The sequence below is a fragment of the Lytechinus variegatus genome, chromosome 2 (assembly GCF_018143015.1).
Source record: "Lytechinus variegatus isolate NC3 chromosome 2, Lvar_3.0, whole genome shotgun sequence".
Taxonomy (NCBI): domain Eukaryota; kingdom Metazoa; phylum Echinodermata; class Echinoidea; order Temnopleuroida; family Toxopneustidae; genus Lytechinus; species Lytechinus variegatus.
The window spans coordinates 78,106,817-78,124,096 of NC_054741.1; the positions used below are offsets into that span (position 1 = coordinate 78,106,817).

General features: G+C 39.8%; 1 long non-coding RNA gene across 1 annotated transcript; it reads left to right on the forward strand.

Annotated features, from left to right (window-relative positions):
* Positions 1-3,735: 3,735 nt before the first annotated feature.
* Positions 3,736-15,095, forward strand: LOC121409145. The gene is made up of 2 exons (XR_005969125.1): positions 3,736-4,993; positions 13,910-15,095. It is a non-coding gene; the product is annotated as an uncharacterized LOC121409145 (long non-coding RNA).
* The last annotated feature ends 2,185 nt before the right edge of the window (positions 15,096-17,280 follow it).

Genomic DNA, 17,280 nt, shown 5'->3' on the forward strand with positions numbered 1-17,280 from the left:
GTCAGCCAAACCATCGTATCAGCACTGGGCACTGCATTGACTTTGCATGTGAAAAGGGATACGTTTTGAATGATCGCGCATTGAAATCATGGTCAGTCAAAATGTCATATCGCTTTTTTCCTAAGGCGTTTTTGTACAGGGAAAATCTAAGCTGCTCAAACCGAAATTACAAGCATGGAGCTCTTTGGCGGTTTTTCTCAATTTTGTGTAAAAATAAAGATACCAATGTCAAGCAACTTTCTTGGTCTTTCCAACGTATTTTTCTATTAATGAGTATGTTGTAAGGCTGGGGAACTAAGTGTGAAAATTATAGTAAACTTTGAAGTCAATTTTCTCTGAAATGGGTTTGCACGGTCGCTCGTGTGTGTGAGATACAATGGTTCCGATGACCCCCAACGAAATCTGTTAATTACATTGTGTAGTGTTGACAGAAATATTTTTTTCCAAAGTCTCTATGCTCCCATCATCCCCCCCCCAAAAAAAAATAGTCTATACAAACGCAGTAAGGCCTATATCCAGAGTTCGGTTTATGAAATACTTTGGAAGACCATCATATTTGGCTGACTTGGGGGTAACAGCGAGACATGCACAGAAATTTGAGGAGAGTAGTCAATAAGACAACTTTGTGGAAATTTTAAATTAACGAATGATAAATAGATACTTCCTCAACACAGTCAACAATGTTAGGCTATATTATACAAATAGACTGGTCAAAAGAGCTATGAAACATTCCCTTCCATGATGGTAAAATGGCCACTAACAAGGAACCATTTCGAATGGTAGAAGAAGCCTTCCATGATATCACTCAATCGCTCTCAAGAGCAGACAAGACACATTGAATGATGGGGCCAATTTCCTTCTCAAGTCATCTGTTCAAATCTTGAAAAGTCCCTCTTTCCTAAATTTGACAAGCTTCTTTGCTTGCTTGCATACGTGGGGCAGCATCGCTCTGCATTCTCCTCCTACACACGCCGTACCGAAAATAAACAGGAGTAAATTGAGGAGTGAGTTCCCTGACAATTCGCTTATTTGAGCAGCTGTTTTAGGGGTAGAGGACCTATACCGATGTAAGACGTGTCAATGAGTTAAGTGCTGCAGGTTTTACAAGAGAGATAAAAGTTAAAGAAATAAGGATGAGAGGACAGGACTAAGAAATGACATGGTGACGGCCAACAGTGAAAGTATAGAGGACAATATGGAACCGCTATGATTTATAAGAATGGATAGACGTTAAGGAAAGAAGAAAATTAAATCGGAATACCTACCAAGCAATGCTACCAACTAGTGTGCATTTTTTTTAAGTTTATGTACTGTGACTCTGTGACTGGGGTTTAAATGAAGCCTTCTTATTTTCTATGTAAAGATTTGAACTACACTGTGCCACGTCTGGTACACGTTTGTTCAGCGACAGGTACAAATATTTGAACTTTTACCAGGAAATAAGAATGACAGAGAAAAGAAAGATTGATCAGGGAACGAGGGAGAATCAGAGAATAGGGCTGTCGCTCAATACCCTTAGAGGCATTGTATAAATGTGTCCTGTTCTTGTCCATATCAAAAGAAAATCTACATGCAAAGAATGAAAGAAGTATTGGCAAACCGTGCTAAATTAAAGATCACAGTTCTCAGTAAGACATGTTTACCCTCTCTATGATGTCAACCTTTCGCTTAAATAGACATAATACTCCGGGAAGCTGGGCCATTGTAATCGAGTCAACAGTGGGGGCTTGGAAGGCCCATTGACGCTGTTTAGTCGCAGTCACTTGAAATAGGGGAGAAAACATCAGCAGGGCATCTGAGGAAAGTGTAAGAAAGGAACTGTGAGAGGGTGGAATGTAGTATCTAGACAAACTGTAAGACAAACTGCTGTACAAATGATGCTTCCATTCAGCCTGATCTTCAAATTCCACTAACATGTAGACTATAATGGGGAGCTGGTATTCAGGGTTTCTTTATCGTCAAAGTGCCTCTAATTTCTTTATTTGTTGTTTGGGGGATCTGGAGAAATGAGGCTTACATCAGGGTTCACAACTTTCTGAGTGTAGTCAACATGGCACAAAGTTGGGAAGAAGTTGAGGATTACTCTTCACATGTTCAAGACGTTCAGTTGCTCTGATATCCTATTTTAGAAAAACACAGCTCATTCTCTCAAACCACCTTCTCAACACTCCTCAAAAGGTTTAGAGACAGGTAGGATATAACTGATGGGTGTGAACCACTTTATATTTTAAACTATAAAGAATCCTCCACTTCAGAGTTGATTGAAGAGTTAGTAAGGTTGAAAGGGGGTGGTGTCCACAGACATAGCTGGCATCTTATTAGTACTGTCATTAGAACTCTCATGTATTGTTTGTGGACCAATCAACTCAAAGTTTGCTGAACCAACACTTGAGACACATCTTTTCCACCCCTTTTGTTCCCCCACAGACCACTTATGGTAAGCCAACAATGTATACCATCAAACCTAGTGCATATTTGCACTATTGTGATGAAGTAATCTAAAAATACATGCAGGTACAGTATTAATTCACCTGGTACTCTCTGAATAACAATTATTACTTTCAAAACTTGCATTTGCAGAGCAACAATAAAAAAGTGTAAACAGAATCCTGTCTTGATCATATACATACCTTAATCCATATATGAAATAACTGAATAATCTTTGATCAGGAACTGTCCATTTCTTTAACCTTTACTAAGTGCACTGCATCCCTTAAGGCCTGGTCACACCACCTGAGTGTTGTTGGAGAGATAAAATCATCACCGCTTGCTACCGTTCACCACCGTTTAACCAAAGTTGGCCTCAGTTAAGGCAACGCCGAATACGCTCGGCCACCACTGATGGTCCCTCCTACCGCTCCGAAAGTTTTGAGCTGCTCAAAATATTGCGAGTGGTGAGGAGCGGGCAATCTTCCGCTCCAGCAAAGTTGACTACCGCTCTAACAACACCCAGTCAAAGTTTGCCACCGCTAGACGAAAGTTCGTGAACGCTTGGGTCCGCTAGGCCAACACAGAAATCTTGAAGGCTGGACAACCGCTGCTTCGCCAGCGTTGCCCGGCCGGTGATTAAACGGTTCACAAACTTTGGTGGAGCAGTTGTAAGCGTTTTCCAAGTGGACACGGGATTGCTGGACCTGTGCATTCATCCATTCATTGTTAAATGATAGCAATGAAGGGATGTACTTTTGTCTACCAGAGTAATTGTGGCGAGTACAATGAGTAGCTGCATAAATAGTACACTCTCTTTGTTATCATGATCATAGAATTAAACCCCGTCGAGCTGACGCCCGCATGCTTAGAACTCCGCTCTATCAACGCTCGCAACGCTCGCCACCGTTAAACCAATGCTAAAGCTACACTGGCTTCAGCGGTGCACCGCTAAGACAATGCCCATATTTCTGATTTTCCCCCAATTTAGTGAGCGGTGACGAGCGTTGTCGAAATTCGACCCTCTCTCCCTACCGCTCCACGACCACTCCAACAACGCTCGGGCGGTGTGACCAGGCCTTTAAATAACATTTTTCCATTAAATCATGAAACCAAGTAGCCAATCCTTTATCCTTGACATTGTGAAGATGGATCTATCGATCTTTCTTTTGTACAATAAAAATTGAACCCCGAGTATGGCTGGCATGAAATTTTTGCTTGAGGGTCAATACACATTGGAATGTGATATATTCTTCAATATCTATTCTCACATGCTTCATACTTAAAAAACATGCAGAGATCCTTATGTAGCCCCTCTTATGGTGCTACATAAGTGTAGAAAGAAGTTAAAAGAGATTAGTCTCTATTAATTTTGTATTGTAGTGGTTATACCCATATTTATGTAGCTACAGAACATACAGAGTGAGAGAGGAGAGAGTGAGATGACTTGCATGACCTTTTGTACATACTGAGAGAGAGTGAGCGAAAGAGAGAGCCAATGGTCAGTTCTGGCTAGCGTGAGTAAGGGTCAGCTGGTCCTTATTCCCAGAAAATAATGACGTGAATGTCATGAATGACGTAGTAGTATTTTGGGGAAAAGTTGATGGACTCTTCCATCTCTGCTACCCTAAAGGGGTCAGCAATTATTAGTTACTGTTTTTTGTTTGTTAAAAGAGATGACCAAGGATCAACAAGTATTTCTAGTTATAAACATACACACCCCTTCCCAAAAATAATGGTATTGTCGAAAATACCTTTATATAGAACTACTGGAGGCATCCTCTTCACAACTTTTGAGATGGAGAGAGAGCATCTTCCTCCAGACATCACTTTTCAATAATTTCCGTATTTTCCTGATTCTCAGGTAAGATCCAAAGTCATCCTTCCATATTTCAGTTTTAAGATAATTTAAGAACTGATCTTATAGATTTATTTTTGAATGTTAAGTTACTTTTCCAAAATTGTCTTTTACACATTTGACTTTTTATCAATCTTTGATTGAATAATATTTTAAAGTTTAGTTTGATATATCTGATGATAGATACTATTCTATAATCTACATCTTATTGAATGTTTGAATTTCTTATAATTGTTACTAACCATCTACGATTATTGTTCATGGTAAAGCACTTGTTATTTATGTTTGTCTAGCAGCGCGAGCATGGTGCGAGTTTTATATAGTTGAGCCTTTTGAACTTTGCGAATTACAAATTTTAAGCAAGTCGCGAATCCAAAACAACTAAACGGTATTATTCTGGTCAAGCAGATAGGCTGAGTTCCCTATCTTGCCGCGTTAATACTGTGCGGACTCTAATGTATCTGATTAAAGACTTTCCTGAATATCATTGTGCTAAACCATTCTATTTTATTGTTTTGATATTATGTTACTGTAAAACCATTTACTAATCCTAGTTGATATAAAAATATTTGAGATGAAGTTTGATATTTAATATTAGAAATATTTAATCAAGTTTTGATTAAATCATACACAACTTTTGAGATGGAGAGAGAGCATCTTCCTCCAGACATCACTTTTCAATAATTTCCGTATTTTCCTGATTCTCAGGTCACTGGTCGTCTGACCATGAACAGCTTCTACGTTCTATGTATTTCTGCACTGAGACCCTCAAAGTCATTATGTTAGTCTTACTATCAGTAGTTGTTTGACAACTGTTTTAAAGTTATGTCCAGTTAAGTAAATTTTAAGTATAATTTGAACTATATGTTCATACCTGTTCAAGTAACTATGTAACTAGGAGTTACAACATTTTTAACTGTAAATATCATGTATATAATGTTAATCTAGTTTAGAATTAAAGGAACATATATCCTTTATATAATGAGTATGTTAGTTTATTTTATCGAGTATTATGATTTACATTAGTTAATAACATAGTGTGAATGTTGTTGATTGATGGTGTTTGATTATGTGATGTGTGATTATTACATATTAATAATAATTACAACCTAATAGTGTTTTATTTAAGTTCTACCTCTGTAGACGGACAGGGTGGGGATTCTTCGTTTAAAAACCCTTCCGCTGCACTGTTCTGTTATTGTATAAGTAAAAGATCCTCCCCCACCCGAAACGGTCCCGTGCTACAATTGGTAGCAGAGCGAGGTTTATATTTTTGTTGGTAGAAGATAGCATTGCTATGTTTTTGCAATTGTTAGGTTTATAATTTGTATGACCAAAGTGATAGTATAATCCTTATGATTATCTTTTAAATAAATGGTATTAAGGGAGAGAAGGTGTAAGTATAGGTATTAATGTGAAAATACCTTTAGGGACTCATATATGATTGAGGTTCATTTTGTTCCATTTTTGTGTTTTGTTGAAAATCCTATCTCTACACCATTTAGCTCTAATACCCCTTTCATAAACCCCATTAAAATGAATTAGGCGGCTAATAGCAGCATAATTTGGTCGTAAAATTGGAGGAGGACAAGAGTTATCCGCATTACTCTGATGCTGCTATTATCCGCATAATAGCAGCATCGGGACAAGATTTTGAGTTTATGAACGCATTTCCAAATTATGCGGATAATTGCCATGGTGCGGTCACAAGGTCACCCTTTTCCAACACAACCGCATCGGAGGGGGCGTGTCCAGTTGGCATGGCGATTATCCCCCTTTTTCAGGACGGGCGCTCGTAAAAATAATGCGGCTTATTTTCGGAGTTTATGAACGCAATTTTTATTGAATTATCCGCATTACTCTTAGGCGGCTAATTGGAGGATAGGTTTATGAAAAGGGTATAAGTGTTTGAGTAAGAAGATACTTCGTAGGAGTGCATAACAGGTTAATTTGAAAATCTCTTTTGCATATACTTTTGCTGCATTTGCGCGCTCACTTTTGGTTCATTCAATTTAGGGGATAATTAGGGTCTAGGTATAAGACTATTCCCGATCAGGTTCTTGTTCCATCAATCTGTCATCTCCCCAGTTTGATAAGGACATTTGTGTTGAATCCAACTCTTTGGTAGTTGCTTCTCTGTTGTTAGTTTTCTTTTTTTTTCTCTCCCTCTTTGCATTATATTTTGATACTGTTTGCTTTTTAGGAGCACAGTATTTTGGTGTTGAATATTTTTGTCATTTTTATTTGGCATTGTTTTGAGTCTTGTATTTGATAACTTCAGGCAATTATCTTAAGAGTCTGTTCATTTTCATTATTGTTGTATTTTGTTAGTTATATTTCCAATATTGTTTGAGTTGATTAGTTAATCATGGCTGAAGGAAATGATCTTGTTGGTACCCCCACCCCTTTGGAGGTCAAGGAGGATTCGCCTCCTCCCTCTCCCTCAGATACACTGAGTGATTTCCTCGCAGGGGCAGGGATAAGTCTTGATGAGTTGAAGTTGTTAGTTAGAGGGAGTGCTAATAACTCCCAAGGAGGTATCTCTACCCCAGAGTCATCCCAGATCCGCTTGCCAAGGCTTGGCCTCTTCTCTGGGAGGGAACCGGTTAAGCAAGGAGAAGTGGACTGGGAGACTTTTCACGATGTTGCAAGGGAAATAGCCACTATGGCTGGCCTGAGCGAACAATCGAAGCGTCGTGAAATAGTGACTCGCCTCCTTTTACCTGCTAAAGACTTTGCTAAGCAAGTTGCGGCAGGTACCACCTCACTCGATCTACTGGCCTATTTGGACAGCATCTATGGTGCTGTTCAAAACAATAACTTGTTGCTTCAGGAATTCATGGGTCTTGTCCAGGGTAAGGATGAAAAACCATCGGATTTCCTGAAGCGACTCCAATTGAAGGTTAGTAGATTGGTTGAGGTGGGTGAGTTCTCCCATCAAGCAGCAACCCAAAAGTTGCTGGACAAATTCAAGCTCGGATGTCACGACGAATATATCTTATCGGTTACAAATTTGCATAATCAGATCGTTGCACCCCCATTCTCTAAATTAATTAGTATTGTAAGAGAGGCAGAGGCAACTAGAACTGCCAAGATTGCCCAATACAGACCCAACCCTAAAACAGCCCGTAGCTATGTACAATTTGAGAACATGAGCTTGTACCACTCTGAACAACAGAAAGAGACACAATCAAAACAAAACAAATCCCAGAAAAGCCAAAATAAAGGAGCACCCCCTTCCGACAAACCCAAATATCATTCCTCCACATCTCGTCCCAAATCTTCCCCTAGATGCCCAGTTAGGGTAATTGTGTGTTTCAAGTGTGGTGAGTTTGACCACTACCAAAGTGATTGTGAAAACCCACCAAACGAAGAGCTGAAGAATAAGAACATGGCCAAAAGAGAGGAAATCATTAAGGCCTGGGAGGCAATTAATAAGCCAAAAACTGTTAAGAGTCCCCCAAACGAGTAAAGACCCCTGTCAGTGGCCGGACGGGTGGTCAAAATAAAGAGAAGAAAAAGCGCCCTCATTGTATGACACAAAGTTCAGGTAATAATAACAACTGTAATATTAATATCCCTGAAGGTTTAGTTGGTGAGCCCTGTGAAACTGCATGTGTAGTCGGCAACATTCCCACCACCTGTCTCATAGATAGTGGGAGCGTAGTCACTACCATGCAGAAACACTTCTATGACAAATATTTAAGAGATAAGTATCCCCTTGAGAAAATAGTAGATAGAGTATTTAGAATAGAAGGTGCTAATGGAGCCCCGGTAATGTACGAAGGATACATTTCCATTCCCATTAGCCTCCCAAAAGAAATTGTAGGAATCAATAGCCCTGTAGATGTGTTAGTGGTTATTGTTACTTGTCCTGTGTCTTGTCCTTCCCCAATCATTGTTGGCACCAACGTGTTTCGAGGCCTTGCAAAAGCCTGCAGAGCACAGTTGGGTTCTGGGTTTCTGTCTAGATTAGACGTTCCAATGACTGTTCTGGCATGTTACCAGAAGGCAATCAAAGAGGGAAAGATGGGTGACCCCATCACTGGTAAAGTTGGACATGTGAATAGCAAGTTACGGAAGCCTATCACAATCCAACCCTCTGAGGTGGTCGAGGTATCTGGAGTCCTTTGCCATACTCTGCCATCTGGTAAGCATGAAGTGCTAGTTCAGGAGGTGGAAGGAACTCATAGAACACCAGGAATTCAAGTGCTGAATTCCATTCATACGGTGCGAGGAAAGAAGGCCAAGATCAAGGTCACAATAGCCAATAACACAAAGGCCCCTGTGACACTCCGCAATAGCCAGGTAATTGCGTCCGCATATACCTACATGTGGAGTAGGCCTTTGTCCCAGGTTACTCAAAACCTGAGGCAGATGATGACTGATGATGATTTTGATGTAGATATTTCTGGCAAGTCTGTCCCTTGCTATTTTACCTCTTCACCTAGCAAAGTGAATGAGGATGACGATGAAGATGATAATGATGATTATGACATTGCCCCTGGTGTCCCTAAAGATATAGCCGACACCCTGCGGCATCAGCTAGATCAGCTGGATGGATTGTTCTCCAAACATGATCTAGATTATGGTTGTGCTAAGGGCGTGGAACATAGCATTAACATTTCTGATAAGACTCCGTGGAATGCACGAGCACGTCCAATTCCACAGAACATGTATGAAGAAGCAAGACAGCTTTTTCAAGGTCTTTTGGATGCAGGATTGATTAGGCCTTCAGAGAGCGCTTACAGCTCACCTGTATGTCTGGTACGCAAGAAGTCAGGAAAACTGAGGATGACAGTCGACTATCGGCAGCCGAATAGGCGTGTCATTCCAGATGCGTACAGCATACCCAAGGTAGAAGACTTATTCAATTCGCTTCATGGATCAAAATTCTTCACGGTAGTTGACCTCAAAGGAGCATTCTTTCAGATCCCACTCCGTGAAGAAGATCGAAAGTACAGTGCTTTCAACACTCCGTTTGGGTTGTTCGAATTCAAACGAATGCCTCAAGGTCTCAAGTCGAGTCCTGCCCAAATGCAAAGAGTGGTTGAACGTTGTCTTGGTGATTGCTCCCTCAGGGAAGCAATCGCGTATATCGATGACATTGTCATACACGCCCCATCCATTGAAGAGTGTATTGAACGCACGTCTAGAGTTCTTAGTAGGGTACGGGACTTTGGATTAACCTTAGAGAAATCTAAGTGCCACTTCCTCTATCAGACCATTTCCCATCTTGGTCATGAGATAAGTGGCCAGGGAATTCGCCCATGCCCGCTGAAAATTCAAGACGTAATACACTGGAAGAGGCCTGACAATGTCCAACAACTTCGGCAATGGCTTGGCTTCTGTGGGTATTACCGGAGGTTCTGCAAGAACTTTAGCAAGATCTGTAGGCCTCTGAATGACTTACTCACAGGTTTGTCAATGCCAAGGAAGAGTAAAAGTACACCGTCAGAACGTTCAAAGGTTAGAAGAGCACAGCTTGAGCCGTTTCGAGAGAAATGGACTGAGAGGTGTGAAGAAGCCTTTGAAAAGCTCAAAGAGATGCTCACGTCAGCACCTGTTCTTGGATTCGCAGATCTTTCCAAACCATTTGAACTCCATTGTGATGCTTCAGGGTTTGGGTTAGGAGCTGTGTTATACCAGGAACAAGATGGTGTGAAGCGTGTAATATCTTATGCATCTCGAGGCTTGGGCAATTCTGAAAGGAACTATTGCGCGTGGAAACGCGAATTCCTATGCCTCAAATGGGCTGTGACTGAGAAATTCTCTGATTATCTGTATGGTACCAAATTCTTGGTCATTACAGATAACAACCCCCTCACCTACGTCATGACATCAGCGAAGCTTGATGCTACTGGACAAAGGTGGGTTGCCAATCTATCTGTCTATGACTTTGAGATTAGGTACTGTCCTGGTAAGAACCTGAATGATGCCGACTCACTGAGTAGGAGACCGAATCTCCTCCCTGATGATGGACAAATCGAGGAGGAGGTGAATAATCAAGTTGATTTCCTAAGGTCTCGAGTCAAGGCTGTTGACCATGGAGAAGTTGATGCAATTTTCCAAGGTCACATTCACGTTCCAGAACAAGGATCTCAGAAGTCTAGAAAAGACAAGTTAGCTCTGGCAGAATCTGTACCTCTTACCATTGCTACAAGCCTGGCAATGCAGCCAGCAGGTATACCTGATACTTATGTTGACGGTACCGAAGGGGATCCTGCAATGCCAGGTATAAGTAATGCTGAGTGGCAAGAATACCAGCGTTTGGACCCAGATATAAATGCGGTAAGGCAATTTGTAGACTCACGGTCACGCCCTTCTTCGAAAGATAAGAAGCAAGCGAGCCGAAGGCTACTGATACTCTACCGTGAACTTAATAAGCTGGTTCTACACAATGGCGTTCTTTATCGAGACGTGGTTGAACAAGTATCTGGTGAGAAGAGACGCCAACTGGTAATTCCAGGTAGCCATGTTGATCAAGCCATTCATGGTATTCATGATGAATGTGGACATTTGGGTTTTGACAAGTGTGTCTCCCTCGCCAGGGCTCGATTTTATTTCCCCTTCATGGCTACTTCCATAAGAGCATGGATCGACAGATGTGATCGATGCATCAAGAGGAAGCGAAAGCAAGAGAAGGCGGAAATGGATTCAATCATAACAACTCAACCTTTGGAGCTGTTATGTATTGATTTCCTGAGCATTGAACCTGATAATGGAGGAGTAGAGAATGTACTGGTCATGACTGATCACTTTAGTAAGTATGCTGTTGCTGTACCTACTAAAGACCAGCGTAGTAGCACAGTGGCTAAGGCCCTTTGGGACAATTTTATTGTCCACTATGGATGGCCTGCCAAGATCCTATCTGACCAAGCGCAGGACTTCAATTCCCGCTTGATAAAGGAACTGTGTGCTATGGCTGGTGTTGAGAAGGTAAGGACGACCCCTTACCATCCACAGTCAAACCCAGTGGAGAGATTCAATCGTGTCCTTCTTGACATGCTTGGATGTCTCTCCGACAAACAGAAGTCAGAGTGGCGGCGTCATGTAAGTACGCTTGTGCATGCGTACAATGTGTGCGAACATGACACTACGCATTTCTCACCCTACTATCTGATGTTTGGGAGGAATGCACGCCTGCCAATTGATTTGGCCTTAGGGATAGACCCGCAGTGGTCTGTGCAGGATACTGACAGAACAGCATATGTCAAGGCACTGCGTGAGCAGTTAGCTGAGGCATATGAATTGGCTGGGAGGAATATGGCCGCCCGCAGTAGTGCCAATAAACGGCACTACGATCAGAAAGCCAAGGCACCTGTCCTCGAGAAAGGTGACCATGTTCTGATCAAGAATGTACACCTAAGGGGAAAGCATAAATTAGCTAATAGATGGGGCGATGATGTGTACGTAGTTCTGTCAAAGATGGATGACTCACCTGTTTATCGAGTGCAGAAGGTGGGTACTGACCTTGCACCAAAGGTCCTCCATCGGAACCTATTGTTGCCATATGATGGTAAACAAGAGGCAGAACAAGAGGTGAATGAACCACCTCGTACTAAAACACCCATCACCCGCAAAAAGGCTAAGGATATGTCTAAAAAGGTGGACATCAATCTAGATGGTTCATCCAATTGTGAAGATAGTGATGATGACGATAATAGTTTGTTTGTTCCGATGACTTCAGACCCGGAAGTCATGTCTGTTGGCCCTTCAGAGGATAATTCATGTCAGCTTAACGATGACCCTTCTGAAAATAATTCAGAAGTTGGTGAGGAAATCATTATTAATGACAATGAAGAGACCAATTCTGAAGGAGCTGATACGGCAAGTAGGGATGGAGATGACAATATTGTTGTGGACGATGTGATCGGTAGTGGCGAAAACCTATCAAATCCCCCTGATGAAGATATTAGTGAACATGAGGATACAGCATTAAATGAAAATGCAGCCTCAGTGGATGAACCAACAGTGAGGAGGTCAGCCAGGAATAATAAAGGTGTAGGTCCTGATAAACTGTCCTACAACCAACCTGGTCAACCTGTAAATCTGGATTTTAAGCTTGCGCTGGTACAGCAAATGCGAGCATTTATGACAGACCTGTTATGAACTACACAAGTATCATTTAATATATAAGAATAGTGTGCTTGTATGTATGTTTGGGTGTTTGTTTGAAATATGACTTTTAATTTGATGTAATTGATATGCGTCTTATTTGTTTAAAGTCAGGATGTTTTGATAGTGTAGGATCTTTGTTACATATAGTAGTTTGTACTTGAACCTTCACGTTAATGTATGTTATTGTTAGGAATATTGTCTAAGATAGCATTACCATTATGTTTAGACATATTATATAATTGTCATAACTTAATCTAGAATGATAAGTTAGGGCATGAGGGTTCTCAGAGGAGTTGAGAGGTAGGAGCCCATCTGCTGGCATCCTGGACGAGATCTGGATCCTGTCAGAGGCCTACCCCATGGAGAGACAGTTCCTCTTGACGATCCCTTGGGACAAGAGACACCAGTACAGAGACTTGGTTGCTAAAACAAATGCATTTTTGAACTTGAACATTGATCATTGATTGATCATGGGTTATCGACAGAGACACACATCAATCTTGGAATTTGATGGACTGCAACATTGTATAATAATACAAGCTGTGAACTCTGAACCAGGACAATGGTCCGGAACCCAAGTACTGTTCGTGATTTTTACTGATTTGAGATTGTCCTTAATTATCTGATACATCAGGACATTTTGCATAAACTATAGCGACCTCATCGTGTGCATCAAACAAGATGACATACAGAACTCTACTGCAATACTAGGATTCTGGGAATCCCTACTCGTCAGTTGCAACTGGTTGTCACACTTGGACCTAAAAACTTTTACGCGAAACGTCATTTCATCGTTTTGTCGACTGAATACCCTTGGTATGAAGGAACTGTTGGAGATCAAGAATTATATTCGCTATTCGAATGATTGGATCAGTTGGAATTTATTTTATGATATATATGAATGTTTTCACTTTTTACGGTGGTTCATTTTTTAAGGAGGGAAGAGTTGTAGCCCCTCTTATGGTGCTACATAATTGTAGAAATAAGTTAAGAGATTAGTCTCTATTAATTTTGTATTGTAGTGGTTATACCCATATTTATGTAGCTACAGAACATACAGAGTGAGAGAGGAGAGAGTGAGATGACTTGCATGACCTTTTGTACATACTGAGAGAGAGTGAGCGAAAGAGAGAGCCAATGGTCAGTTCTGGCTAGCGTGAGTAAGGGTCAGCTCGTCCTTATTCCCAGAAAATAATGACGTGAATGTCATGAATGACGTAGTAGTATTTTGGGGAAAAGTTGATGGACTCTTCCATCTTTGCTACCCTAAAGGGGTCAGCAATTATTAGTTACTGGTTTTTGTTTGTTAAAAGAGATGACCAAGGATCAACGAGTATTTCTAGTTATAAACATACACACCCCTTCCCAAAAATAATGGTATTGTCGAAAATACCTTTATATAGAACTACTGGAGGCATCCTCTTCACAACTTTTGAGATGGAGAGAGAGCATCTTCCTCCAGACACCACTTTTCAATAATTTCCGTATTTTCCTGATTCTCAGGTAAGATCCAAAGTCATCCTTCCATATTTCAGTTTTAAGATAATTTAAGAACTGATCTTATAGATTTATTTTTGAATGTTACTTTTCCAAAATTGTCTTTCACACATTTGGCTTATTATCAATCTTCGATTGGATAATATTTTAAAGATTAGATTTACATAACTGATGATAGATATTATTCTATAATCTACTTCTTATTGAATGTTTGAATTTCTTATAATTGTTACTAACCATCTATGATTATTGTTCATGGTAAAGCACTTGTTATTTATGTTTGTCTAGCAGCGCGAGCATGGTGCGAGTTTTATATAGTTGAGCCTTTTGAACTTTGCGAATTACAAATTTTAAGCAAGTCGCGAATCCAAAACAACTAAACGGTATTATTCTGGTCAAGCAGATAGGCTGAGTTCCCTATCTTGCCGCGTTAATACTGTGCGGACTCTAATGTATCTGATTAAAGACTTTCCTGAATATCATTGTGCTAAACCATTCTATTTTATTGTTTTGATATTATGTTACTGTAAAACCATTTACTAATCCTAGTTGATATGAAAATATTTGAGATGAAGTTTGATATTTAATATTAGAAATATTTAATCAAGTTTTGATTAAATCATACACAACTTTTGAGATGGAGAGAGAGCATCTTCCTCCAGACATCACTTTTCAATAATTTCCGTATTTTCCTGATTCTCAGGTCACTGGTCGTCTGACCATGAACAGCTTCTACATTCTATATATTTCTGCACTGAGACCCTCAAAGTCATTATGTTAGTCTTACTATCAGTAGTTGTTTGACAACTGTTTTAAAGTTATGTCCAGTTAAGTAAATTTTAAGTATAATTTGAACTATATGTTCATACCTGTTCAAGTAACTATGTAACTAGGAGTTACAACATTTTTAACTGTAAATATCATGTATATAATGTTAATCTAGTTTAGAATTAAAGGAACATATATCCTTTATATAATGAGTATGTTAGTTTATTTTATCGAGTATTATGATTTACATTAATTAATAACATAGTGTGAATGTTGTTGATTGATGGTGTTTGATTATGTGATGTGTGATTATTACATATTAAAATAATTACAACCTAATAGTGTTTTATTTAAGTTCTACCTCTGTAGACGGACAGGGTGGGGATTCTTCGTTTAAAAACCCTTCCGCTGCACTGTTCTGTTATTGTATAAGTAAAAGATCCTCCCCCACCCGAAACGGTTCCGTGCTACACTTACATACAACAAAATATATGTGAGATGACTGCATTATGCTGAATAAGAACTGACCTCAACACAGTGTAATAAAAATACTAATACTCAAGTACTTTGCAGAATACAATCTAAAACACAACCTACTTTAACATTTATTGCCATAGTAAATGATAAGCATAATTACTTTAATTCTGCACTTCAAATGAAAACACCTCTTGAAACCCCTTCACAATAATTAACTACTATTGAATAAATCCATTTAAACTTTTGTGTACATGTTTTGAGAGATAATTAGTTTAATAATATAATAGGCATTCTGTCTTGATAATGTCTATTCTGACCCTGTATTGTAGATTTAAATGGTTGATTATTAGTCTTAAGTTGGGCTTGAAGCATCCCATTTCATTCATGTACGCCATGTAAATGCATCCACTTTCTCTGTTTCATATAATTAAAATTCTGATAGTACCCACTCAAATAAGGTAAATCCAGCCATTATGGTGATTTATGGTGATTTATTAATCAATAATCTTAAATGGGTTCTAGTACAAAATAAGATTCATCAGTATAGGTCTAATTAAACCTGACTGCAATTCTATAATACAAGCCACAAGTTGAAGCAACTATGAAATATAATTTTGCATTATATTTTCTGATATGTTACTATACCTGATTTACATACCTTTAAAACATAAATTACATTCTTATATTTTCCTTGATTGGTCTAATAAAGGGCATTTTCTTTCTGGTTTCACCCTCTTGAAATTTAATTTTGTTACTATTCTATTTGTGTTGTTGAGATTTTGCATCTTTAAACCACAGAATGGCTTTAATGATTTACCTTTAAGAATACATTACCTGTACTTTTTCTAAAAGTAATATAAGCATGACTTAGAATATTAGGTTTTGCTTAGAAGATGAAAGCATTTCAAGTAACGTTCTGAATGTAATCTAATTCATGTCTTTTGATATATTTTCTTTCATCTATCAAGTATTCCTCTGCAGAATGCCACAGATATATGACAGAAACATGACAACCAGAAAGGGTAGAAATGATCAGCTTCAAAGAAATTTATTTCACCATTTACAAATTAAATTTATGTCTTCTGGCAGGTAGCAAGGGAATATGTATAGGATATGAATCTGACAAAGTGTCTCATGGAAAATGATTACGATGATTGCAAGTAAAACATGTAAACTTTCTGTCCAATCTCCATTTATGAGTCAATGTGATATCAAAGTTAGAATGGATTTTTTTATATAAAAAAACATCAATTGTGATAGGGAGGAGCTTATCTCCTCAAGAAACTAAAAGTGGCTGTGGACTTGTTAACTGTAATTTGAAGTAAGGCTTTCGAGCTTTGCGAGTGCCTAGTCTCCCCTTGCAAACCCTTCAAGTGGTCACGGTATATAGTGTTATCTACAGGGTTGTATTCTCTCCAGCATTGCATATACAGGGCTAAGTAGGAATGAAAGCAGTATGGAAGCTGCCTTGTTTGAGCAGCTGTTCAGCTTGTGCTCTTCGGTCGTTACTGAGTCGATTTCATCCAGCCATCCCTAGAGCAATTATGAATCTGGTAAGAGATCATGAATATGCAGGTTTCTAATAATCGCCACGGTGACACTTGTCTTAGAGAGCCGACTCGGTGCTGCTCTTGAGATCCACCATGAGTACCCGTCGCCCCCCGCGCTCTTTCTACCCCCTTTTTTTAACAGCTTGCACTCGGTCACGACGGGGGCAGCCCCGATTGCGAGCACTTGGCAATTCAAACCGGAGCTGAATGAGCAAACAGCAGTAATGGAGCAGGGGCACACGATTGCCAGTATGAAGAGGGTGAGAAGAGAACTCACATAGTGAATATTGTATGTACAACCACTCAAGCACCTCTCATCAGTCCTGCCTTCAAGTGGCCGCAGCGCAAGCTCAAAACAAAAGGACCCCAATCCAAACGTAGTTGTCGTCATTGCTGTACTAGGCAGGGTATGGATTATAGATGGATGGATGTCAGAAGACTATACCAGGTGTAAGAATACCTTAGAAATACCCCGTAACCTGATCGTTAAAAAACCCCTACCCAGGTACCCATCTTGAGGGACAGTGGTAGGGGTATGGAGAGGGGAGAGAGGCACTCCAAGGGCCCTTCTTCACTCTCTTT